This window comes from Thermobia domestica, chromosome 12, assembly GCF_964235325.1.
Source record: "Thermobia domestica chromosome 12, izTheDome1.hap1.1, whole genome shotgun sequence".
Classification (NCBI taxonomy): Eukaryota; Metazoa; Arthropoda; class Insecta; order Zygentoma; family Lepismatidae; genus Thermobia; species Thermobia domestica.
Window position 1 is genome coordinate 174843674 of NC_137465.1, and position 27588 is coordinate 174871261.

The following is a 27588-nucleotide window of genomic DNA, read 5'->3' on the forward strand; positions in this document are numbered from 1 at the left end:
CAGTTTTATTTCTTCCACGCCAAATTCAAGGATTTTTCATTTAGGTGGCCAACTCAAAGTGTCAAATATATGAAGGGACAGGACTACCTCTGATGGTACAGATTATAACTGTTCTGTTGTGTACATTTTCGCATTCTTGATTAACTTTCGTCTTATACTCTGGAATTCTTGCTCTCCAGACTGAATATTTGCGAGCTGCACATCCCTCAGTTTACCTTCAACAAATACTAAGTCCAAGAGTTGTTGTTCACTTTAACTAAGGATGTTTTCTAGGTCTTCTAATCCTGAGATGCTGTGTTTAATTCTCATTTTTAGAGATGAAAGTAGAAGTTCTTTATTCTGTAATGTTACGCTCAAAGGGTTCAATTTCCTGAAGAAGTCCAGAAGAAAGTATAGAAGTTTAATAAAGTTAAATTGCTTCAAGCCTCTCAACAAACCCTTAGCTTTAGCAGCATCATTCTCCATCCCTGGGCCACTTGTTCATGATGGATAACAACAGTTTTCCACGACTTAATAACAGCTTTCAGAGAACCGTATTTGCTGGCTAACTACCGCACAGTCTGGATATCACATAGCAGAAATCATTCATACTGAACACTGGTCGCCAGTCCGAAATTTCTAGTCGCCAATGGCTACCTGGCGCCCGGAAATTTTTCGCCATATATATATATATATAGTGGCGGATCCAAGGGGGGTTATAGGGGCTATAGCCCCCTCCACCTTGACGCTCAGGTATACACTAGATAAAATGGGCTTCAAACCTGCTTTACACTGGATAAAACGGCAAAATACGGTTTAGCCCCTCCCTTGATCATATCCTGGATCCACCCCTGTATATATATATATATATATATATATATATATATATATATATATATAATAGTCTCTTTACTGTCTGAATTAGGGGAATTATCTTAATTTTACTTTTCTTTACTATTTGACAAAAAGTCACACCAGTAATTTCCTTATTTCTAGAATTAGTTTAAAGTTTTCATATTTGTGGTGGCATTGATATCAAGAAATTGTGTCAAAAGAGTTTCGTATTTACTGAATTAGCAATACATAAAATTAACTTTGATCGTCCATTTTCAGTTACTTTTAAAATAACTTTGGTTTACCAAATGCATATATTCTTCCGTCTGTCCGTGTGTCTGTCGGATAGACAATAAATCTCAAGTACTGTTTAAGAAGGTAAAAATATATATTTTGTCTAGGATGTAGAGGGCTTCACACAGTACTATAAAACCCTACTCACACGTGTATATCAGCCTCTTGGCTGTTGTGTAACAGAGTCAAGTTGCTCTAGTGGAGAAAATTTTGTATAAAATATCTCGGAAACAGGTCCCTTTCCATTCAAACTATAGCATTTCCTGCATAGTAAAATGATGTTGAAATAACCTCCTTGTGCTAGGACGGGTCTCTATTAGTGTTATAATTAAACTTAAAGTACATAAGCCACCTCCATAGCTCACATTAGCACGAAATCGCATCCAAATAGAGCGACAGTGAAACTCAGAAGATATCTGCTAAAGAAAATCCGAGATATGACGGTCTACGAGCTAAACGATTCATTGGCTAAACGTATCCAGTCAATAGTGAATCGTGCAATTCCTCACTAATTAAGGCTGGAAACAGTCTGCAAGGGCAACATGCATGTGTTAATACCACAGCATATTGCAGAGCGAAAGAGCAAAGACAGAAGGTCGTACGAAAGCCACCTAGTTGGTGGCAGGTGGGAATTCGTTATGACAATGTATGAAGCATGGATCTGCCTAAGTGATGGTGGAAAAGTTCGTGCCATAGCCTACAGAAGTATTCATGTTCATGTAAAGTGTTCATGTAACGTTGTGCGCAGGACCGGATTTAGGGGGGAGCATGTGCATCTCCTTCGTTGTAAATATACACTATCTAAAATGAGAAACTAGCAGTGAAAATTTAATTCAAATATAGTGCTAGTTATTGGTGCACCCCCGTCACTAAATCCTGGATCCGACCTTGGTTTGCGTGAATGCAAAGAAAGTTTCTCATAAGGTTTTATGGCTGTTACTGGAAGATATGGATTGAGAGATACAAAAGAGGAAAATGAGAACATGCTACAAATGGCGGAGATATAATTGGTATCCTGAGTACTTCCAATAAGAAGAAAGAAGAACTCTTTATCACATATAAGTGTGGTACCTCAAAGTCTCACATTAACCTTATCTTATGGAGGAGACAAAGCGTAGATCATGCAAAGGACCACAAAGTAATATCAAGTGTGAGGCTAACGAAGCAACACCACCTCGTATAGCCGATATGGAACCATCAAGGAAAAGGTAGGAAGAAGATGTCAAAATGTTCCTGTTTTAATGAAGTGACGGAAACTAGATGGAGCAAGTGCTGAAAAGACTTGAAAAACAATTCTCAAGTCCTACATCACAAATCCTGAAAATGAAGGAAGAAGAGATGCACGTGGAAGGGTAGTGGATCAGAGTATCAGTAGCACTAAGGGAAACAACAAGAAAAGTTGTGGGAGAAACAAAAGGAAGGGGCTTCATTGATAAAGAAACGTGATTGTAGGAGAAGTTCAAACAGCTGTAAAGAAGGAAAAGGGACTTCTTTTAAAAATTTAAATTGCCGAACTCTGTTAATCAACAAAACCTGAAGAATTACAATGAAGCGAGGAAGAACGCCAAGAAGGCAGTTAGTGTAGCAAAAGGCAAGGTTTATGATGAGTTGTACAACAACCTGGAAGCAAAACAGTAAGAAAAGATTAAATACAAGCTTTCGAAGGTAAGAGAGAGGCAAAAGAAAGATATTTCGCATGTGCGCTACATGAAGGATGAAAATAAATTGGTTCTAACGAGTAAGGAGAAGATAAGGAAAAGGTGGAAGTAGTATTTCTAGAATCTTCTTACTGAACATCTACCCATGACACAGGGACTTGTTCGACCTGTGACTATGGTAGAGGTGGAAAATGTCACGAAAAAGATGAAAAGCGTTATGTCGGATAATATCCTTATCGAAGCGTGAAAAAAGGTTAATAAAGAAGGGAGTACAGTGGTTTAGTACATTGTTTAATAGTTTATTTTAATATTTTTTATTAATTTTAATAATTATATAATAGGAAACAGGAAATATGCGAAAAGAATGCTGAAAAGGCTATATTGTGTAGTTTTAGAAAACGAAGATGTGCAAGAATGTGGCAACTTTAAGTTAATAAAACTTATGAGCCATGTAATGAGGCTCTGGGATAGAAGCAAAAATTGAGGGAAGAGACCGAAATAACAGAGAACAATTTGTTTTCATGCTATGAAAGTCGACAACGGATGCTACCTTTCTTACTTAGGATACTAATGGAAAAGTAAAGAGAACATCAGAAGGATCACTATGATTTTCATCGACCTAGAGAAAGCGTATGATGGCTTGCTACGGGATCTTATTTGGTGGACACTGAAGAAAAAGTGTGTTCCAAACACACATATATCTGTTTAATTCGAGATAGATATGATGGAGTAGGACAGGAGTGACGAGTGCATACGCAATAATCGAAGAGTTTACAGCGAAAGTGAGAATTTTATCAGGAATCTAGTCTTAGCCCACACCTTTTTTGGTGTTGTGATGAACGAGCTTAGAAAGGATATCCAAGAATTAGCAACTTGGAATATTATATTTGCGGACTACATCATATTGGTGAGTGAGACCAGAGCACTGCAAGAGAAATTAGATGCCTGGAGAGGAGAACTGGAGAGCAAAGGGCTTAGAATTAGTAAAACCAAGACAGAATATTTGCATTGTCCATTGAACAAAAATGTAATCGAAAATGCAATATTACGACTGGACGAAGAAGAGATGGTAATGACGATGAAATTAAAGAATTTGTGATTAATACTACAGGAAATGCAGGAATAGAATAGGCCTATCCTAAACAATACAATTAACAGCAGGGGGGCAAAATGGAGAGAAGAGGCAGGAGTATTGTGTGCCAAAAAAATGTTGCGTTTGATGTGAAGAGTGACGAGAAGGGCAAAATTAAGAATGAAGTTATTCAAGGAACAGTAAAGGTGGGACCAACAGTAGCCCTTGAAACTACAAGAAAGTAGCCCTTGATAGTTTGGACATGTAAGATATTCGGAATAGGTAGCTCACCGAGTAGATACTATATAAATGAGTGGAAAACAAGCGTCAGGCTGACCAAAGAAGTAGTGTGATAGTGTGAAGAATGACATGGTGTAGTGTGACCGAGAAAAAATCTCCCCCTTTGAGTGCGGATTTGATCCTAAATCAACTGCTCGGATTCCCTTCTGACACAGTAGAGATGACACACGATAGAAACAGGTGAAGGGCAGCAATACGAAAAGCCAATCCTGGCTAAACGGGAAAGAAGTTTAGAAGAAGAAAATAAAGATTGGTTTTTGCTACGAGAGAAACTAAAAGAACGTAATGTCGAAGAAAACTGTTAAAATCAAAGCTGCTTATTACCAAGAATATGTCATATCCCCAGCTTACGTAGACGAAATACCAGCATTGTATGGCGACGACAATCAGCATGTGGGACTAAACCATGATAAAACTTCAAGTCACACAGCCAAAATATCACTGGCTATTCCGTACTGAATATTCCCGTCAAAAAAAAATGTTCGGATGGTAGTCCAATGGATTTCTATGCATTTAGACTCTTCAAATTATGCCTTGTTTGCACGGTAAATGATTTATGGTAAGCCTGCTAGTAAGAATGGAAAAATATACCCCTACTACAATCATAATGAAGTTCGCTTCACTAACAACTCTGATGTCATTCAATGGTCCATACTGGTAGCTATCAATGGTGGCAGGGTGAATATCTTAGGTAGGCAACGACTTCATTGCTTTGGATGGAGGCGAATCTGCCTCTAAATACATAAAAATCTGACGTCATCTTGTTCTTCTTCACTCAAGAAATAATAATATTTTAACAGGGATTCCATGTTTTTCCTGTTAATTCCAGAAATAAATAATCATCTACCGTAACCGTAATTCATCCTATTTTCATCCCCAAAACAAGAAAACTTTTGACTTGGTTTCTTTTTCTTTTTTTATGATCCTCGTTAGATATAAGACATTTTTAACGTGATTCCTCAAAGTAAGAAAATATCTAATTCGATTATTAGCAGTAACACTTACTGTCATTATTATGTTTAGGCCTAGTGTTTATAGTGCATGGACCACTAGGCTATAGTTTGTAAGTTTCAAGTATGAAATTCCCTTAAAATCTTTCTCTTTTTAATATTTTGCTTTTTCTTTTTCCTTTTTATTTTGGAGCATATTAGTAGTACTTACTACTGTGAACAGTTGTTTCTTGGGATAAAATGAAAATTCAGAACATATTTTTCGGTACTATCAAGATGTAATGGACCTCTTGATGTGTCATTACAAACAAATAAAAGAAAATACAAATTTTGTCCGTATGATTTATAAAAGTGTTTAATTGTTACAGTCCACGTCTAATTGGGAGATAGGACATTCAATTGTTTGTTGTTACAACTCCTGAAGTTCGTAATTACACCGTATGGTGGTGCTAATAGGTCCGAACGAAGCGACGAGGAACGCGCTTATACGCGCTTAAATTATGGCAATTTTCATTCGCTATGCTTGAACCTATGTAGAACATTATTTTTCTCGCCGGCTTTATGGGCAATCTTGACTTATTTTTTCTGATAATTTGCTAAACTCGAAAGATAAAGTGATACTAGATATTATGAAATATTCAGGGCCGTAAATTGTTGGGGAGGCAACAGTCCCCCCCCCCCAGGGAATCTGACCGCCGTTCGAGGGGGCCCACTTCAAGACAAAATTTTCTTACTCCATATACGATACGAATATGAAATTATAAATGAAGCATCAAACAGGTTCACTGCATTACATAAACAAAACAAACAAAAGGTAAGTAAAACAAAAATGAGTCATGGGCCCATTTCAGTAAAAAAAAAAAAAAAAAGACTACTATTAGGGGCCCTAGAAATAATATTTATTCGTGTGGCTTTGAGATTTGACAATATTGTCCCATTAATTATGTGATGTATGGAACGGGGCCAGGGGCGTAACTAACGGCCCAACAGACCTTGTCGTGCAAGAGGACCCATAGGCTCCGGGCGGCCACAAAGAGTAAGAGAAAGATGAAAAGAGAGGGTACAAGAATTAGAAAAACAACTTTTTTAGGGGGGCCAAATACGCGTACCCTATTAATCTATCTCCCCAGAAAAAATCTAAGTTACGGCGCTAGGAACATTAATATCAGTAAATATCTTAACAAATGTTTCTCAAAGCAAATCAAATTTTAAAACACTGCAATCTCAACTATTATTTCTAAGATCTTCCAAAAATACATAAATAGGCATTTAGCTTTTTGTCTATTATGGAGTCAATATATTTAATACATCGTAGAAATCCAAGAAGGGGTAGTTTGAAAAATATAATTGTAAGAAGTCAACTAATGAAGAATAGTAATTACACTTCATACCAGGAAACAAATTTCAGAGTAAGAACATGCATGTAGCCTGAAGCCTGAAATCATTTAGCCAAATTCATATTTCTTGTTGTCACTTTCCAAGATTCTAAAGTTTCTTCTGACGCAAATGATTCTGTTCTAATCTCTTGGCGTTAAGAAACAAGATTAAAAAAACATCTTCAAAATATGTTATTTTCTTCCTCTTTGAAAGCACTCAAGTGGCAATTTTCAGTTTCTTTAATCAAACACACGGTATTAATTACGCAAATAAAAATTTCAGTTCTCTCTCTCTCTTTTCTACTTCACTTATACAAAGCTAGCGATAGAACTTTAACCCAGTGTAGAGGTCCAAGATTTTTGGATTAAAATACCGTAACACCTAATGAAATGTACAGTATAGTAATAGTTACACTGCTTTTTCCTGAAATATCAAAATTGATTACTCCTAATAATAAGTCAACACACAAAAAATAACCCTCCACGGAAGATCGGGGGGCTCTGATAGGGCTTATATTACTCCTATCAGTTAATTATCAATTGCTATAAGTGAGGGATTTTTTTTAAAATACCGCACCAATGATTTTAAGTTACCTTCTGGACATTTGTAGTTTTGAGGGGCCGCGGTGGTTTAGTGGTAGAGCGTTCAGCTCTGGTGCATGGGGTCCCGGGTTCAAACCCTGCTCCTGCCAAGTGAATTTTGTGGTGGACAAACACCTGGGTTTCCTCGGGGTTCCCCCGTTTCCTCACACTTTCTTCATTTTACCATTTCCTTCATTGCTCATCATCATCGTCTCCTTCACTCAACCGGCATAACTGTGGGACTTAAAGACATTTCATTTGTAGTTTTGAACATTTTGAAGGGGAGACTATCCTGCTAGTCTAATGGCTAGCGCGTGTGTTCTTGGAGCACTTAGTCTCGAATTCGATTCCCGGTGGGAGAGCACAAAACATTTATTTTACAGTCATTTAAGGGCATAACCGTAGAAAGGTAAACTTTAAATTGAGACATCTGGGGAATCTAAACCAATGAAACTGAATTGCTAAGCAGCTGTACTGCTAGCTTAACACTTTCTTTTTGAAATATTTTGGGTTTTACGTCCACCTGGGTTAATAATGGTACTGAAATCTTCTTCCCATACATATACTTTCAACCTCATACAGTCTTTGGTAGTAGATAAATTTTGGATTTTTTTCCGTTGTAAATTATTGTATTTAAAAATAACTTTTCACATACTTAATTTCGTGACAAATGTCACTAACAGCAAAGATTTTTTTATTCGAACCATAAGAATTTTGAGTTTTAAAGTTGATCTACTTTCCTGAAATGTCAAGTTCTTTCCAAATTTTCTTGTTAAGCCTACTGCCACCGCAAGTTAAAGTAACAAATCTGGTATAACAAACTGCAACAGCATCTTTGATAAACTGAACGCGTGAGTAGCATCTTAACATAATTAGGTATTGCCAATACACTGGACTAAACATTAAATTAAAGGTACAAGAAAAGATACGAAAGTGTGTGTACCAACTTTGCCTTTGTTTTTACTTTTAGTGAACTTCCTCATATATCTACAAATCCGTCATAACGACAGTTATTTAACGTCTTTGGCACAGGGAACATGGGTTCGATTTACAGTGGGAGCACAGATGGTTCGAATTTCACCTTAAACTGTAGGTTCACACAGGCACATAAGGAGAAAGTTATTTCGGGATAAGTCCAAATTCAATATAGAGATAAACTATATCAAAAATTTGTAAAATTACCCCTGTAAAATTTGTAAATTAGATTAAATTTATGGAAAAGTTTGGAATTTCGGGTTTCGGATCCCGGACCCACCCTCTGCGTCTGTCCTTGGATCCACGTCTTCTACAGCCGCGTTGCTGAAAGGGATGCCAAACCAACCAATTTTTACTTCAAGTTAATCTGACTTCTTCCCGTTATTGCTAATCATTATTGCTTTCCAGCTATTTAAACTGTAAAAGGAACATTTTATTTTAACCTACTCCCTCTCTCTCTCTTTTCTTTTTCTCACACACTAACGAAAAAAGAAAAAAAGCTGACAAGTTCACTGTTTTACCCTCTCTCCACGGTTAAATAGCACATCTATTATAGATACGGGTTCGATTCCCAGTGATAACTCTCATATGACTCAGATTTCACAGTAAGGGCCCACTGTTCATTAAGGTCGATACTAAAAGGGGATGAAACTTTTAATTAACTAACTATCCGATCTGGATGCTTGAATATTGTCTGTAAACGAAGCTTCAAGTCTGTGTAAAATATTATACCGTATACCAATGTTGTAGAAATAATTTCATCGAAGATATGTTCAAATATCCAAATTGATAATGATAATATTTGAGATAATAAACAGGTCTGCAGAAATAAAACAATGCTAAGCTGTTTCGGTTTAGTTAACTGATTCGTATGTGTTGAGGTGGGCTGAATCCGGAATGACAACCGTTTTGTTCTCAGACGTCTGGGCTTTGAACAAACTGGTGGTCTTTGTTGAACAAAAATATGAACACAAATATGCGATTTACAGAAACACCATTAACAGCGTAACACAAAGTAATGCACAGAAACACGCACACACGTGAAGACAAAAAAAGTAATACCAACCCTCAAACAGATTGCTTGTGAAATCGTCTTTTTTTAAAAAGGTCAAACTTCGTTTGGAGCTTGTCCTTTGTAAGTGGCTGCCGGAAAATCCCTAAACAACATCCAGCAGTAGTCTGCCATCATTGTAACCCGGTTACCCTAATACCGTCGTTCCATGCCATTGATACCTTGATGGAAATGATTCCCCTGCTCTTCACTCACTGTTCCCACATTGTCAGGAAAGTAGTCAAGGTGGGAGTTGAGAAAATGGAATTTTAAGCTCATGGAGCAACCAAGGTTTCGGAACGCGTGCAACATTTTTTTCCACCATTTCCTTGTGCTATGGGTCCTTTTCGGTTTCCCAAAAACGTTTTGATGATCACAGTAAAGGCAACCCAAGTCTCTCTTTGAGTTGGAGTCAATGAATTGATAATGTCTTTGTCGGATATACCTATGAGTTTTCTACTATCAGGGCCAACAAAAACCCGCGTACTCGCGTACTCGTAGTATTTGAGTAACAAACAGTGTAGCCAGAACTACTCACCAATGTTTTACAAATCTAAGATTCAATCTTACTAAATTCGTTTTATGAACAAATTTATTGTTTTTGGTTTTTCCTTGTAATCTTGTACTTTCATTCATGACACATTACGGCATGTGTCAGTGATCCCCATCCAGACCAATATACATGTATTTTCATGTTTCAGGGAGCACAAATACATTTATTCTTCCATGTTCATTTTTATTTTCGTGTGATGCATTTGCAATTTAGTGATTTCCACCCACCTGTTTGACCACGTTACATTTCGATTGTGCAAAAACTTGACGTCCCAGGAAGAAACGGAGGTCATTTTCGACTTCGGTGCACCCATAAGCGTAAAAATCAGCTAAACTTATACAAACAGCTTTTTGGTTGCAGACCTGTGTAATTATTAGAAATATTAATTAGACATAATATATACCGGCACATCACTATTTTTATATAATTAATAAAGCTTGCTTTTGAAAGGGAAACTACTAAGTGAGGGCATTCTCTACTCCTTAAAATTAATAAATACTGGCGTTACTTCCAAGATAGAAATAATTGAAATAATTTTGAAAGTTAGATTAAGTTTTTTGTGACACATTCGAGATGATAGGAAACATTTAACGAGCCATCTCATATACCATCTGGTCTCGAGTTTTACCAAACATGACTTTACTCAAATCTCGTCTTGTTTCCGAGATATATGTAAAAGAAGTCACGACCCGCTCGAGAGAGTAATACTCCCGAAAGTATATTTTATTCGCGCGCTACCTTAGCCAGCTGTTTTAAGTTGGTCAGAAAATTTATATCATGGGGGTCAGGGTGGAACAAAACGAGCCCTGCGGGGCTTCAAACACGTTCCTACTCCTCCTCCTCCTCCCACTACTACTACTATTCTTAGTATTTCTACTTTATTATTATTATTATTATTATTATTATTATTATTATTATTATTATTATTATTATTTACTAGCCCGTAGAGCTAGAACGCTAGGCCACGCGGGCCGACAGCAGCAAGCGTTTGATTTCTGCTATATGTATTCTACGTGGCAAGAAACTGATAACGCCAATCAATCAGAACCGTGTATCAGTAGTTTTTACTTCCGGGAGTATTACTCTCCCGAGCTAGTCCTAAAGAAGTCTGGCGTTTAGAGATTAGTATTGTAGGTGTTCTATCCTTGCCTTCTGTATATCAGGTTAAATTCTTTGTGTATTCATAATGACTCAAGTGTTTGTTCTTCTGCTGTCATGGTTAGTGTTTTGGAATAGACTTTTTTGAAGTGCTTTTCTTGAAAAAAAAAAAAAAAAAAACCAGGGTAAAGAACCTTTTCTCAGTCTGCCGAAGAAATCCATTCTTTTTAATAATTCAAGTTTTTATTTATTCTTATTTTTATTTATTTATTTATTTTTTGTTTGTCTGAAGCTTATATCCCTTTTTGTTCATTACCGATGTTGTACAAGATTCATTGTTCGTAGCTTGCAAGTCACAAAATTGACAGACTTATTAGATAATAAATGAAAACAAAAAAATCTTTTGAATTTTAGTTATTTACAATGGTGTCACTTTAATTACACCTTAAGTATTGTGAAAAATATCTTTATTGCAAGATTAAATTTTCATTATCTCATATTAACTACAAATTAGAATTAATTTATACTAATTAATTTAATTTATAGATTTAAAAATTAATTTTATTGAGAACATTAGAAAGTAATGTTTATTCAAAATAAACTTGATTAATATTACTTCAGATCTATGCATAACTAGTGAATTACAAATTTGGTTTTCGTGCGAATGAAGGCTGGTCATATTCCCATTAAATCTTTTGATAAAATAATTAGATCTGGCATTAGCATGGCCATTAGCATGTCTAAAGAAATGTTTTGTATTCAAGCACACATTCTTCTAAAGTGACGTACCAAGAAGAATTGTAATCCACATTGTCATCATACACATATATAAATTTTCAACTTTGTTTATGGTTCAGTTACAATTATTAGGTCTTTTCTCCCTGGATCTGTAAAGCTCTGGTTAAGAAGGGTACTAACATAGTTTTACTTAACTATAACTGGCTATTTCAGTTCTTTAAATTTAACTCGAGAAGAAAAAATAGTGGTCCTAAAGCAGAGCCTTATGGTACACCAGTACCTGTGATTCAACTTTATCTTAAGTAAGGGCTAACAAAACCTTAAATAATGATTTAAAAAAAAAAGAAAAAGAAAAGAAAAATGTACATTATCTTAAGGGTTATAACGCATGCAAGTTTCCTGACAACCACAACTTGTTACACATATCTGTAATAAGTAAACTCCGGTTTATGACTGGTGCAATTAATTCGCGTATGATAACATTTCTTTGTTATTCCGTAATCTGATGTTAAAAGTGACACTTGCAAGTACAAATGAGAATTAATGACTTCACCTATTTCTTTCTTTATTTCTTTTCTCTTTTTTTTGTTTTCTCGTTTCCGTGACGTACTGATATCTCTCCCTTTCTCTTTCTCTCCCATTCTTTCCTTCATTTCTATCTCTGTTTCTTATTTTCTTTTCCATTTCATTCCCGAAGTCAATCTCCTTTAACGTAATATAAAAGAAGAAAAAGAATAAGTACAGAAAACAGCCGTTATGCTAAAAAGTATATAAATTATTACTCAACAAGGTTGCGTGCATATACTGTTGTATATATATATATATATATATATATATATATATATATATATATATATATATTAGCATAACTAAATTCATACAAGTTTATGCGGTATAAGTGTATATATGAGTACACAGAGAGAGGAAAATAGAGGGGAATTGGTGCTGTCAGCGGCTTTGGTGCATAATAATAAAATGTCTCACGGACTCCCAAGTCGTCAAAATGACATTGCATGAACTTAGGCATTCTTTTTCCCTTTCCCACGAAATATTTTTGTGATCTTAAAGTGTTTTGTCTCATATTCAGATATAATGTTGTCTTCTGTCATTGATCTTATATAGATCTTAAAATTAAACTGGGATGACACCGAGTGCACATAATGTGTATGTCTATATAAAACTGTATGATGCAATAACATTTATCGTTTGAAATAAAAACACAAAATACTCATACGTTACAACCATATTTTGTAACACGAAACGATGTAGGTTTTGACACAATTACTCGTATTATCACACCACACACGAAGTTTCAAAAGAATTATAGTCGAGATTGGCGTTGACAAATACATATACACATTTGTTGTTGTGCATGTTTTGTAATTGTTATTGCGAAATTAGTCTTATGGTTTATGTCCATTTAGTTTTTTTAAATTTATTTTTTAACTAGTAAATTCTTATTGTGTTGCTTGTAAAGCAGTTTATGCACATTTTTAAAGTCCACAGACTTGGAATTATTGTCTTGATAGCATTCTTGTTAGCATTTACACGGTATTAGAGATTCTCAAACTATACATCGCAACGCACCAGGGAGTAACGGCTATAGATAAGTTAAAAGTTTAAATTTTACAATGTAAAATGAATAAACTATGTTTGTATTTTGTAAGTGATTTTTTTTAATGGATGAAATGGAAACACGTGTTTCTTATTGTGAATGAGCTTCCGTTATATGCCTTACAAACTTCATTTATTTCGGGTATATATTATGCTATCTATCGCCTCAATTTGTTACTATTCAGAAAATGATGTTCTAGTTTGCTTTACTACATTTTGAACAATAAAAACAGTGATATAAACAATTAGTCTCTTTTTTTTAAATAATACACCTTCAAATTCAATTATGACACCCATAAACATCCCCTCCCACATGATATGTATCATATGTGCTACAACATGATCGGTACATAAAGAGGCAGCATGATTTTAGAAAATTTTGCAACATTTTCATTATAATATCTAAGTGTCGGCATAATTGAGTTGGCAACACTGTTAATCTAATTGTATTATAGAGTATGCCGAACAATCACCTGTCGATATTTTCATGATAGAAAATTTCAACTCTTTTTGTCTACTTAAAGTTTCAAGAGCTTATCAAGATAAATTGTTCATCCAGACCCATATATTCGCTGCTGAAAAAAACTAAACACAAATCAACCAATCAAAGAACGAGTGTAGTGAAATGAGTGTGTGTGTCTGTACATGTTTGCCTTTAATTCGAACACTACTGGATCGATTTAAAAGGAATCTTTACTAACATGTTTTCAGTAATTTTAGAATCGCCATGATAAGGTTTTAGTAAACAGACTAATAGCGTAAGAAGTGCATAAGAAGACGTGTGAAAACCAAATATTGTCTATTTTGGATTTACTTTGGCAACTTTAGTCGCAGTATTATTGCAAAAGTTGTGTATATTGACTGGTAACTTTGTTGTTGAAGTTTCAAGTTTTAATTATAAAAGCAATGTGCAGTAATTTGGAAATTTCATCCCGAAATCGTGGGGGAATTCGAAAAATTTTACTATTAGCTCATATTACTTTTGAATCGTCACCTATTAAGTCACGAAACTTTGTGTATGATGGTGGTACCTCTATAGAGGGAGGAGGAATGGTAAGGCATCCTATACAACAAAACGAATACACTTTTAGGAGTCGTTTTAGAATTTTTGGACAGGCACATCAGAGGAATTTTTGTGGCGTTATTTGGTGAACATCTAGTAGAGTAATCAAAGAATCTTCTTTCAAGCATCATTGTAGTACAAGTTGCAGCAATTGAGTTAGGTTCGCCCTTTAAGAATGATTTCACATCTTAAATCTGCAGCCATAGAGAACCGTTGTTTAATTTCCATCAGATGTTTGTTCTAAGACGTCCAGTAAATGTGTAGATAACTCTTTTTCAGGAATGGTCAGTACATTTTGAGAAAGAAAAAATCAGTATAGTTTTATGGTTTGTTAGTTTATGTTCTCTTGGGTCATTCTTTGTTTTTTCTGTACCAATAGTTCAAATTGTTTTATACTTTAGGGAGTATTATTTCAACATGAAACATTTCTTGTACTAATAGTGCAACCCATATGGATGCCTACTAGTTTTGACTATAGCTCTGAGGCGCAAATTCACTTGTAAAATTGAACTATCGAAGTTAGTGAAGTCTGAATTAAAATTTGTCGTTAACACGTTTCTTGAAATTTCTCAGATGCGTTGAATTTCTTCTCCGAAATCCTTTCTCCAATTATGCAAAGTTGCCTCTATCAAGAATGGAGGTATGAAAAGACTGACAAGAATGGACGAAAATGAGAAACAAACAAACCTGAGTCACTCAAAGTACAGATTTGGGAGTATACGTTATTGGATCGAGCAAAATAGAGCTTCCTTTATCCATGATCATCTAGATCTTGACGCAACACCTCCATGCAGCCTATGTAGTGTAATGAAAGATGTAGGGAATGTACATATTCTTTTTGACAAAAGATGTTTGATACGGAGACAACAAACTGTATACATTTTCACTGTATACTCAGAGCTATAGCATATTGAGTTGTCATCTAACAAGATCTACATTCATTTTTATTTTAATCAAACTATCCTTCTGTGTTAACAATAAGAGATCCGCAATTTGTGATATAGGATTCCAGAGAACAATCTCTATATAACACACTGTACGTGGCTTAGTCTTCGTTCTGTAAGCGTAGGAAGGTCTTGTCACCTTCTACCAAGAAACCATTTTAAAACATTTCTCTATGTATGCTAATGTCAAAAATGATTGTCACACATCTGTCTTCTTGTAAGAATATAATTTGATAATGATGCTACTTTTAATACTGATACTATGTGTATAATCGGAAAATGTGCATTTGTGGCATATTTCATAGGAAAAGAATTATAAATACGAAAATTAGAATGAGTAAAACAAAATGTTGCCAAATTAACAAGAAAGTTCTTATTTACTACTCTTTTGACAAGAAATTTGCCACATATATGTCTTTGCCGATTATACACATACTAACATTATAAGAAATAAAATTATATTCCTACAACAACATACTTATAGACATACGACAATAATTTTGGACATGAGTGTACCCTCCGTACTCTTTCCCATCCAATGGCGATAAATAACGTCACTAGGATGATTAATATCATCAAGATATGACCAAATGTTATTAATAGTAACGACCCATTGACATATCTTACGCTCTAAATACTATTCATAGAAGTTTAATGGATTGATATATTATTTTGAAATGAGCTTCTGTGTGAGATTGTATTTTTTTTTTCTTTTTGGCCTCTGATTTCACAAATAATTTTTGTTATTCTGCAAGATTCAAAATGGAAGCTAGAAAATTTTTGGGAAGGAATTCAAAACAAAAGACTATCTCAATCAAATCGGGACATCTGAGAGTCTAAAATATGTATAACTAATGTAGATACACTTTTCTGAACCACAAGATTGACTGATGTCGGGTAGAAAGTGTTTCGAAACTACCTAGTTCCAAAAAGAAACAGTTTATCTATTACCAGAAGAAACTCCTTTTTGTACATGCAGAAATATGAACCATAATTTATTTAAAATATATTAAAATACAAAATAAGATTTTCTCAAGATTGCTTATTGGTTCATTAGTCGTGTTTTAGTACATTTCTGTTATTATTTATTTATTTTACTTCAACAGGGTTGTCTCTTTCAGAGGTATTCATCCTTCCTATGTTTGTGAGCGCTTGCCTTAGTTCTCTTGACATCTTAAAAAACTAGTTTTAAACTTCCTGTATGGTTTTGAACTCAAATAACCCCAGTCTATGAGAGACCTGATCTTGATTGGAACATTTTACTCTTGCTTAACTTATTCACTTCTGATACAAACACAGTGGTTTATTCAAGGTTTCAATATTATCTTCGCACCCTCCTTAAATTTTAGTGGCGCCTCATCATGGGTACCAATGATGCCTATTTTTATATAGAAATAAGGGCAAATATCTGAAGGATATGCCAAGAATCAACATTTGTCTATAACACTTAAATCACTATTCACCCATATCTGGAGTACATAGTATTAATTGGGTTGTGTACTATTCAATGTCGTTTTATGCAAACAAGGAGGCTAAGCACTTCTGGCTGACGATATGTGCACCTAGTAACACTGAGTAAACCAGAGATAAACCTTTCAGAGCTTCTGCGCGAAAGGCAGTGAAGTTAACGTCCATGTATGCAGTGGTTGTCTAGCAAAAGACGTGTGCAAATACCACGTCAAACCATGATGCTCAAGCTTAGTTATTCTATGCGTGAAAACTGGAACACAAACATCAACAATTTGGATCTGTAACCATCAATATGTGGACAGTTCATCGTTAATTCAAGAAATTCCATAGTGGCGATATTTGTCTCGGAAATGATGATCAGAATAACCACCAAACACGTGTGGTAAACGATACTTTGAGAGCCAAAGTGAAAAGGGATCCATATCAATGTTATGACAACTTGCTTCAAAGGTTAACGTTTTCCAAAAAAGCATATCCAACTATCTGAATGAAATAGGAAAAGTGAAATAAAGAATCAATGGATGGATACACATCAGTTTGGTGAACAGAACAAGCAACAGCGATACACTGATGCATCCTATCGAGACATGCGCTAAGAAATAGATTAGGTATGACAAATTCAATAGATCAAAGTAGTAGTGCCGGAAAACAACCCCGCGAGAAATTTAAACCACTCTCCATCCAAAGAAGATTTTTCAGCGGAGTAGTGCACTATATGTTTCCAGAGCATGATCATACCATTTTAGCATAGGCATACTGTGCAGAAATCACTCATATTCACCAGAAGTTACGCCAGCAGTAGCCCTTATTGGTCAGCAGAATGGGACCAATTATCTTGGATAACAAAGCTTGGCCGCATGTAACAACTGTTGCACACCTCAATTAATTAGGATACGAAATTCTCCCACATCCACTATATAGTCCTGATCTCTGCTCTGCGAACTACTATCTGGTTCGCGTCCTGCAGGCACATCTCCGTGAAAAATGTTTGGACAACAATGCAGACGCATAAAAAGCGACTTCACAGCTTTCACCATTTTCAAACCTCAAACCTTTTATCGTAAGAATGTGAAGGAATTGTCACTTGCTGGGAGAAGTGAATTGCTACAATGGGTGATTACTTTGATTAAATATTTGGTTACAAAGCACAGCTTATTGCTATATTATGTCCCATCCTCTAAAATGACATTTCGTAGTATACAATCCTATAGAATTGCAATGCAAAACTAAATTGCCCTATCTGTTTCAACAACCTTCCCACAGATTCAATTCAAAACAAAACCTGCCGTAATAGTATTGTTACCGATAAGTATATATATGCTATATATAGCCCATATGATAATTTAAATTTTCCTTTTTTACTGGTATGTAATAGAGAAGAAATACCTATGTCTCACTTTTATTTTTAAACTTTCAAATAAAATATATCTACAGTTTTATTAGTTGCTACATCACTAGATAAAAGTGGAGGTAGGTGAAAAAGGTAGGGGGCGGTAGGTAGCGGCATGACGTCACGCAGTCCCCCGGCCTATCTTCGCCCATTGTAAGTTTTTTTTAGGAACTTGGGGGACGCCTTACATATTTTCTGGAGGTGGAGGACGTCGCCACCCCGCGTCCCTCCTCACTTTTACCCCTGGCTACACCACAAATCACAATGTTAAATTGTTAACAACTTTTCGTACTTTGAAGACTAATAGTGGACTTGTAGCACTAATAGCATTAACGACTGACACCCTTTTCATTCTGCACAAAGCTCATTTATAAAAGTGATGATTTTGAATTGACATCAAGCCAGAATCGCCACTTTAATTTATTAATAACTTTTCATACGTAGAACTGCTAATGTTGTGATTGTAACACTAAGCAGCACTAACAATTGACACCCTTTTTGATTCCCACGAAGCTCATTTGTAAAATTGTGAATTCTGGCTAGACGTGAATCAAGAATCGCCATTTGAATAATTTGTTTAATAACTTTCTGTGCGTAAAAAAAACGTTCTCTTGCGCTTGTGTCACTCACGATTCACGCAATATTTATTATAATCTTTAGATCTTGCAATTTTGACTTGACAATTTTAAATATATGTTCCGTAGTGGAATATTTGTATCCAAAGTAACAATCCTGAGACTGCAAGTTTAGTTTCAAAATTAAGATTTTTTTTCTGCCTTCAATCCTTGTATCCTAACAAACATAACGTAAAACTTTTATAATTGGGTTTCTCTGTTGGAGTCCATGTAGAATATACTAAAACAATTGTTAGACATTTAATAATACTTCCAGGTACCAGCGGCGTCATTTCAGGCTTTGCTTGAGGGGGACAACACAGGGTTGAAAAAAAACATGTTTTTTTTAAAAAAAATCATGTTTTTTTTAAAAAAATCATAAAAAACGTTTTTTATGTTTAAAACATGTTTTTTTTTGTTTAAAACGTTTTAACGTTTAAAACAAAGTACTTTGTTTTAAACAAGAAAAAAACATGTTTAAAACGTTTATTTTGTTTAAAACAATAATCTAGATAAGCATATATATTACATTTTTACACTCTTAGGTACAGCTTGCCATCTATATTCAACCGCTAGATCAAATTTCGGGAACTTCCCTAATCTCGATCCGCCCAAATGTTCAATTCCGGAGAAAAAATCGGGATTTTCCCGATCTCCGTTCACAGAATATGTAGTTTAGTTTCTTTGTGTTACGTTCTACTGGTCGTCTGCATTCTTCATCTTTAAACTCCCATTGACGCAACTGCTGTGTCAGGTCTTTAAACCTCAATGGCTCAGTCTTAAACCTCAAATTAAGGCTGGAAGATGGTTTTGGTACTAATTTATTCCTCAAAGATGCAACTTTTCTGGTGTGCATTTTATGTATGTGGGAGGAGGGTAAATATCGTGTTTTTTTTTTTTGTTTTCAACAGTTTTTTGGGGGCCGTTCCCCCTCTTGGGGGATAGATTCATAAAAATTGTTACATGAAGCAATGAAGTAGGTTACTACATGGTAATATCGTGTTTTTGTACCAGGGTTGGCTGGTTTAAACCAAAAAACGAAAAATGTTCCTAAAAGTGTAAGTGTTTGTAAAATCTTGATGAACACACGTTTGTGGGTTATCACGTTTCACTCCCGTATATTATTCGTATTATATTCAGACCTAAATTCCCCATTCATTACTCAAAAAGATTATACTGCATAAGCAACTTTATATATATATATATATATATATATATATATATATATATATATATATATATATATATATATAAGTTTATAAATGTTTGTTTTGTGATTTTTTTTTGTAGTTGTTATTATTGTTTTTATTTAATTGCAATCAAAGAAAAATTCTAAATATTGTTTCGTTTTAATGTTTACTATTGATAAAATACATCGAAATGCCGTACTTTTTGTGTGTGGGGGAGGGGGGTCGGACCCCACGAGAGACATTTAGTGAAATGAGAAGTGTCTTTGGTATTTATTTATGTATAAATGAGTCTGAGCCAAAGTGGACTCAAATAATTCGTATCTTTATTCACTTTTCTTACTAATATGCAAATTAAGTCGTTGTATTTCTTTAATTTGGACCAATAAAAGTTGCTGTTAACTAACTCGAACTAAATTAGTTCTTCTGTACTCCGTAGTACTTTGAAATTGTCCATATGTAATTCTGTATAATGCTTTCACTTGTGCAACTGTTTATCTTTTTGTTCTTCTGAAATGACTCTTGACAGTTATATTAAGAAGCATGTAAAGATCAGTACAACGTATTTTTATCAGGATTCCTTCGTGAGTGAGTCGGCAGACGTATCGCATTTGTGGCCAATTAGTCCTGGTTCCGAGTTCAAATGGAGGACAATTTCTCTCGGATGTAACTCGAGAAACGATTTTTATTCCGCTTTAAGCTTATGTGATCCCTTCCAGCATAACCCGGTAGTTGCATAATAACATCAAGGCGAAACAAACTTATTTCTGTCCATATATGATATGAATATATAGAGCAAATTATTTAAACCAAAAGAACCTGGTTTAAACCAAAAAAACGTTTTTTTTTTTGTTTTTTCAATAAAAACCATGGTTTTTGACAACCCTGATTTGTACTTCTTGCTTATTATGGGGAGCAGGGAGGGGACAAAGTTAGCCAATTTTTGGAGTTTCAGTTTTTTGACGTAAATTACATTTATTTTTACAACAAACATCAATAGCTCAGTCCTTAATTAAGCTAGAAAGGTGATTTGGTACCAAAGTATTTTTGAGAGATAATGCTTTCCGTCACTTGCATTTTATGTATATACGGGGTACGTATGTACGGCCGAGAGAGGGAGGATGATTTTTTTTTTCATCAATTTTTTTTTCATCAGGTTTTGGCGGGTATTCTTCCCCTCTGTGTGGTACATCCATAAAAATTGGTATGTGAAGCAATGAAGTAGTCCCCTACATGATAGTAACCTGTATGTGTACTTGTTGTTTATAGAGGAAGAGGGGGTCAAATTTGGTTAATTTACATTTATTTTCGGGACGGTCCCGTATAACACAAGATATATTTCACTGAAGTGGTCTAGAAGCATAATTCTTGTTCGTATACATGATGTGTGCAGCAAAAATGATTTGCATATGGACGTGGTACTATAGTGGGGGAGGGGAGAGAATGTCTAATTCAATGAATGTTTTTCTGCGCATATTTTTTTAAAAAAAATTTCCTACATAAAACAAATTCATTACGCAATGGCAGCAATGGCTACCATTTCTTATATTATTGTCACAAGTATGTGGCCTACACATTAGCATCATTTTGTCAGCGCAGGTAACTGCAAGGGTTGCCATGGCCCCGCAAAGTCAGTATTTTCATATTTTTAATGATTTTTTATGTCTGTTCTTTTTCTACGAATACGGCGGGAATTTGACGCATATTATCTCGTTGGAAGTTGTGGTCTATAAGCTTTTCAATGGTGTATATCTCATGAAATGTTCAAATACTTCACTTGAACTTCTGTTGGTTTAGTTATAAGCACACTGATGTGCAGAATTTCGTTCAGTAATTGCTGTTATAATAAGAATATAACTCTGCTTGTAATTTACTCCATGCACAAACTCTGCGGAGGATGAGTTGTTTGTTAGAAAATTAAATTAGCTTCTTCAATCTGATATTTTAGTTGTTTTAAACATGTCCAACCAGCATCGAAAAAAAACACGTTTAAAACAATTTGTTTAAAACGTTTAAAACAAACTGAATAAAACAACAACCCTCGTTTTAAACATGTTTTAAACACTTGTTTTAAACATTTTGTTTTAAACATATCAACCCTGGGACAACAGCATCACCAACATAAGATTTTTCACGTTTTGTACTACAGATATTAGTAGACAATCGATTAAAGTATATGTATTCCTCAAACTCTTGGGGGGACAATTGCCTCCTCCTGGCCCCCCTAAATGACGCCCCTGCCAGGTACTCTAATCACATCAAGAGAAATAAGTAACTTCATTAGACTTCCCAACTTGCTATATATAAATTTTATAGAATGGCTATGTCCGTCTGTCTGTCTGTCGACAGGTATCAGAGCAGAAACGGTAAAATATATCAGAAACAGTTGTTCGCAATCGATTCAGTGTCCCAAGAATAGATTCTAAATCGTCCATTAGCCTTATATTCGAAATAGAAGTAGTAAAAGATCAACCGTTTGTGGTTTTAACGTTTATCTCAAAGAATAAAAACGGTAATAGATAGCGATGAGCGGCAGATTTCGAGAATCTATTCAGCCTCTCAAAATAACATACTGTCACTATCCGCAACATTCTACCTAAACTGGAAGTGGTTGGAATTTACTAGTATTTCCGGTTTCAGTCTTTACTTTCATAGCGAGGAGGTTCTATTCGACCTGATTATACAATTCAACAATGCTCATTCAATAACGCATAATCTCGACATGGGTGAAGCAATTTTGTTGATTTACTTCTTGTTAAAAAAAAAAAAAAATTTGTTCTCAGGATTGTTTCATGTAAATTTTATTAAAATCTGATGATAGTCATTATAGGTAGACCATGGAACTTTTCAATGATTGACAATCTTCAGATCATAATTGTGTGTGTGTGTGTGCACGCAAACTTCAACATACAGTAAGTGCACAGATTTTGATTATTCTTTTTTGTTTAAAAGAGTATGCATTGGCGATGATTCCATATAAATTTCACTAGGATGTGATGATAGTCATTAAAGATAGACCATGGAACTCCTCAACAGTTGGTGGTGTTAATAGCGTAATTAACTTACTTGTTCAAGCGTAACTTAACACAGATGTACTGATTTTGATTATCCCTTTTTCTTTTTAGTTTCAAAGATTGTACTTTCTCGAAGATTCCATATAAATTTTATCAGCATCTAATGATAGTCTTTGGAGTTGGACCGTGAATAGCTGATAGTCTTAATACCGTGTGTATCGCGTAGACTGATTAAAATATATTTGGTCATGCATGTTTTCTGCACCGGCCCATTTTGTAGGAAGTTAATGCCCTACTTTTAGTTTAGGTATCTAACTAAAGTTCTGGAAATACGAAGAAATGGAAAATTTAAACAAACTTTTGTTAGGGAAAACACTTTACAAAAACTGTGGGAAATCTGCAACCGCAAAGGCATGTCGAACATGTTTTCCTTAGCCTAAAGGGCATAATTGTGTTACGTTAAACTGAAAGATTCCATTTCATTTTTATTCGAGCATGAGTCGACATTGGACTGGTATGGACAAAATTAAATGTCGAGTCCTACTAGATAAAGGTCCGCAAAGAGTTAATATAATGTCTACTCAATTTCCACTGATTTGATACACAAAAACTGAAGATTACTAACATATTCCATGTAAACCACAATTTATGTAGTAGCATGTTATCAATTCATCAAACAGCGTAATAGTTTCAATTTATAAGTAAGCAAATGGGAACTTGTAATTTCATCTTTTCCGGCAAGGAAAAGCAGGAATTCTGCGTTTTCAAACAATAGGAATGGGTAACACGCATGCTTACAGCTAACGTGTGATTGTTCCTAAGTGTATATATACATGGGGGTCTGTGTGTGTTCGGAGTATTTCAGAGAAGCAAAAGGGAAGAGATTAACATATATAATTTCTCTTTAAATTTACTGCCCGTGTCTCTGTCAGTGTATGTGTGTATGCGTGTTCATATGTGTTTATGTGTATGTGTGTGTATGTGAATTGGATCCCAATTACATTCTCAATGTAATTTGAACACTAATATGAAGATTGGAGCATAACACGAAACTTTGTTCATGATACACGCAACGACGTTCAAATATCTTCCCCACCCTCTCTCACTGATAGAAGAACCAAAATCACTCTTTCTTTTGCCATTTTCCCAGAGTTCCTCTTCTAACACAACCTCTTACTTAAGAATAACTACCTCTCCCTCCTACATTTTAATCCTTTTACTAGTTGAAAAAAAAAGGAATTGGAGGGAAAAATAATCTTTAAAACAAAAAAAGAAAGAAAAACGCAAACACTACTTTGGATTGCGTACGATTAGTGGTTTGCGTGGACTTAAAACTTTCTTGGAGACACACCCAGATAGGACATGCAAACTTGGTATCTCATACGAGAGACATATACAATACACACTCTTGTATACCTATATACTTAAGCCAAGCTATATAAGAGTAAGTAATGCCAAAAAAAAAAAAAAGCTTGTACCTTACGCCGTTGCCAGATTCTTGTTCTATCTTCAGATATATGTGTGAAAGTATATATATATATATATATATATATATATATATATATATATATATATATATATATATATATATATATATATATATATATATGTTAATTGCACTAATATGTAGTGTATAATTGTTGTGGAAAGAAACAGTAACACATTTTTCATAGTTCCTGTAAATGTCGTATGTAACAGGTAGAAGGAAACGGCGCCCCTGGAAATTGGGACAGACCATAGAATACATAGCTGGGTAGAGATAAGGTTCTGCACCTTCTGGATACACACATTACATGATGGCACCCTTGGCCCGGAGTTCTTAGAGGTTGGCTAAACCCCAGAGCTACATTGGAATTAGGTTAGAGCGAGAAAAGAAATCCTCAGATCGAACCCGGGTTAGTTAAGTAGACCGACAATGCAACTCTAAAAAAGCACATGGAGAAGATTTAAACTGAAACCCCTGAAACAGTATTTATATGTAAGTTCTCTCTAGTTACACTTGATCAAAGTTCAAAAATATTTTCTTACCACATAAGAAACACGTTTGCTTTTCGTGCTAACAATCATTACACTATATAAGTATAATAATAATATTAATATAATCATCATCCTCTTTATTTCCGTGGTGCGAACAGTAAAAATATATACAAGGGCAGTTTTTGAAAAACAAAAAAATACAATTCTTTGTATGGTATCAGAATAAAACATAAATATATTACTTCTAAGTTTTGGTGGTAAAGCACTTAGGGGATCAGGATCCGCCAGCCGACTTATGCACTTAATGCTTGTAATCTCTTTCCAGCCTTAGAAAAAAGTGGATATAAACAAACACAGCTGACTACCAGTGGCTCGATGACCAGTGATTGGTTGTTGGTCTCACTGCACTAATATCCTACCGCAATATAATCCCTACTAAAATAATAATTTCAAATGAAAATATCCGAATTTATGCTGTATTTTGTGATAATAAACACAATATATATAATATTTAACAACACATGTAGTTTTATTTCAACCTCACCTGTACTTGGACATATGGTATTTACTGCGCATGCGTATGCGTTCGCGCACCGACCCCACTCATTTGAAATTGTAGAATGCAGAGTGTTCCATGGCGAAAAAGTGTTACAATAGTCCACCTTCCTCTCGTGTTATATAAAACACAAAAGAGAACAACAGGAGCAGAGGCAATTTTGTTTATATAACGATTTAAGAAAATATGTATTTCCAACATAACAGTAGTCAGTGTCAGTGTGTTAATTATATACGAACCAACAGAGCCTTACACTTCGGAAATTATGTTGGAAGTACGTAGGGATGCGCACGAGACGAGTCGAGACAGGATTTTCCTGACAAAATTCGAGTCGAGACACAGCTCTTCCAATAGAGAAATATACATTTTTCGAGTCGAGACATCACTTTTACAACACATTTTCGAGACGAGACAGCCACAAATCTTGTCTTGCGCACATCCCTAGAAGTACGTATGAATCTTGTTGTTCACGTCTCTTGCTGCCGAAGCACGTGTGAGCCGCGGAGTAATACATTTCGCTTTGTTTACATCTACTTTGTTATAAGGCTGGAAAGATTTTAGGGCGATGTATGGTTAACACATCGGCTCCTCTGAGCGTTAATGCTGGATTTCCAGATTGGAGTTCTGCTGTACTTCTTCTTCTTCTTCTTTTTTTTCAAGGAGCTGGGGTAAAGATTTCTCAGTGGTAGAGCGCTGGTGTGTGCAGTGGCGTATCAAACTTTTGTGGGACCCCTCGAAAAAGAAGGGGCCCCACTTGTAAAGCCGACAGAAGTAAGGTTGTGGTTCTATTTCTTTAGAACTTTATTCATCGCAAGACTTCGGGGCCCCCTATGCCTCGTTGTCCCCCCGCACTGTGGGGGTTTCGGGGACAGCTGCTACGCCACTGGGTGTGTGGAATCACTGGTTCGATCCCCGGCCAAGTAAGTTTGTGCTGAACAACATCGTGTTTGTGGGTTATCGCGGGGTACTTTCCTCCCACATTCTAATTACACTAATTTTTCCATCATCATTTACTTGCCTTAATTATCCGTCTCCTTTGGTCTAACAGGCATAATCGTAGGACGTTAAACTGAAAGATTTCATTTAGTTTCGTTTCGTTTCATATTCAAATTCCAATTCAGGTTTTTACAAGAGATGGAATACATTTGTGGGACATTTAATTGATTGCAGTAAACTGCTATTTGCCATCTATGACCGTTTTTAATATATAGTGATCAACGTTAAAACCAGAAGTGGTTGATTTCTGCCAACTTCTAGTTTTGAATAGAGGATTGGGGTACAAGATGGTACCTGTTCTTAGTATGCTAAAGTGCTTGTAGAAAAACACTTCTTGCTATCTCTTATCATCTTAACTCTATATACGAGTAAAACAATATTCAATTCAGAAGTTGCAATGTATAGTGTATTTCTATCACTTACGATTTTAGTAGAGTTAAGCATAGAGATAAAATGTGTTCTTGGTCGTTTGATCCATTGCAGAAAATCTATTACTGTTTTGTTCTACAGTGATCAACGTTAAAACCGGAAATAGTTGATTTTCTTTTACCACTTCGGATTTAAATATGACCTCCATTAGAAAACTCAATTCCTAGCTTTCGATTAATGGTGACACACCAAGTAGTTTTTTTGGGGGGATTTTTTTTTATCTCCTGGATAGACAGACATGATAAATATTGTTATATAAACAAGATTTGGTAAACCAAATTCTTTAAAAAATACAGTAGATGAAGGACGGTATTGATATTGTATATACGGACCCAATAATATATACGCACAGGAAAGAAAAACTACATTGAACCAGAAAATCTTGCTCAGGATACGGAAGAAAGGAAAAGACGCGTTGAATCGATCCTGAGATTGCTAATCTAAGGAGAAGAAGGAAATCTAGTAAGAAGTAACTACGATAGACACTTTCTTTACAATGTTACCTAAAACGAATTTTGGGGGAACTTGAAAATTAAGAACTGAAGACGGGGAGAGAGCAAAAGATAGCGAGAGTTAAATGCGTCATATTTACAAGAACTATAATTCTCACTTCGCTACAGAAATATGACGTCAATTAATATTCCTCCAATAATAATGCACCCTGACTACTTGTGACAGTGTCAAGAACATAGAGTAATAGAGGTTACAGCTGTTCTTCCCACTGAAACTGTGGAGATTGTAGGGCCGCCACTCAAGGAAGTTAGGTACTACGAAGTACTAAAATATGCACAAGAACGAATCAAATCATTCAGAGCGCGTGAGTCTGATAGAATTAGCTAATGATATAGTTAGCTACTGCCAGTAGCAGACGATG

General features: G+C 35.2%; 1 protein-coding gene across 1 annotated transcript in view; it reads left to right on the forward strand.

Annotated features, from left to right (window-relative positions):
• Nucleotides 1–27588, forward strand: part of LOC145666842 (homeobox protein XHOX-7.1-like) — a 150566-nt gene that overhangs the window by 80988 nt on the left and 41990 nt on the right. The gene's annotated exons all lie outside the window — the stretch shown is intronic.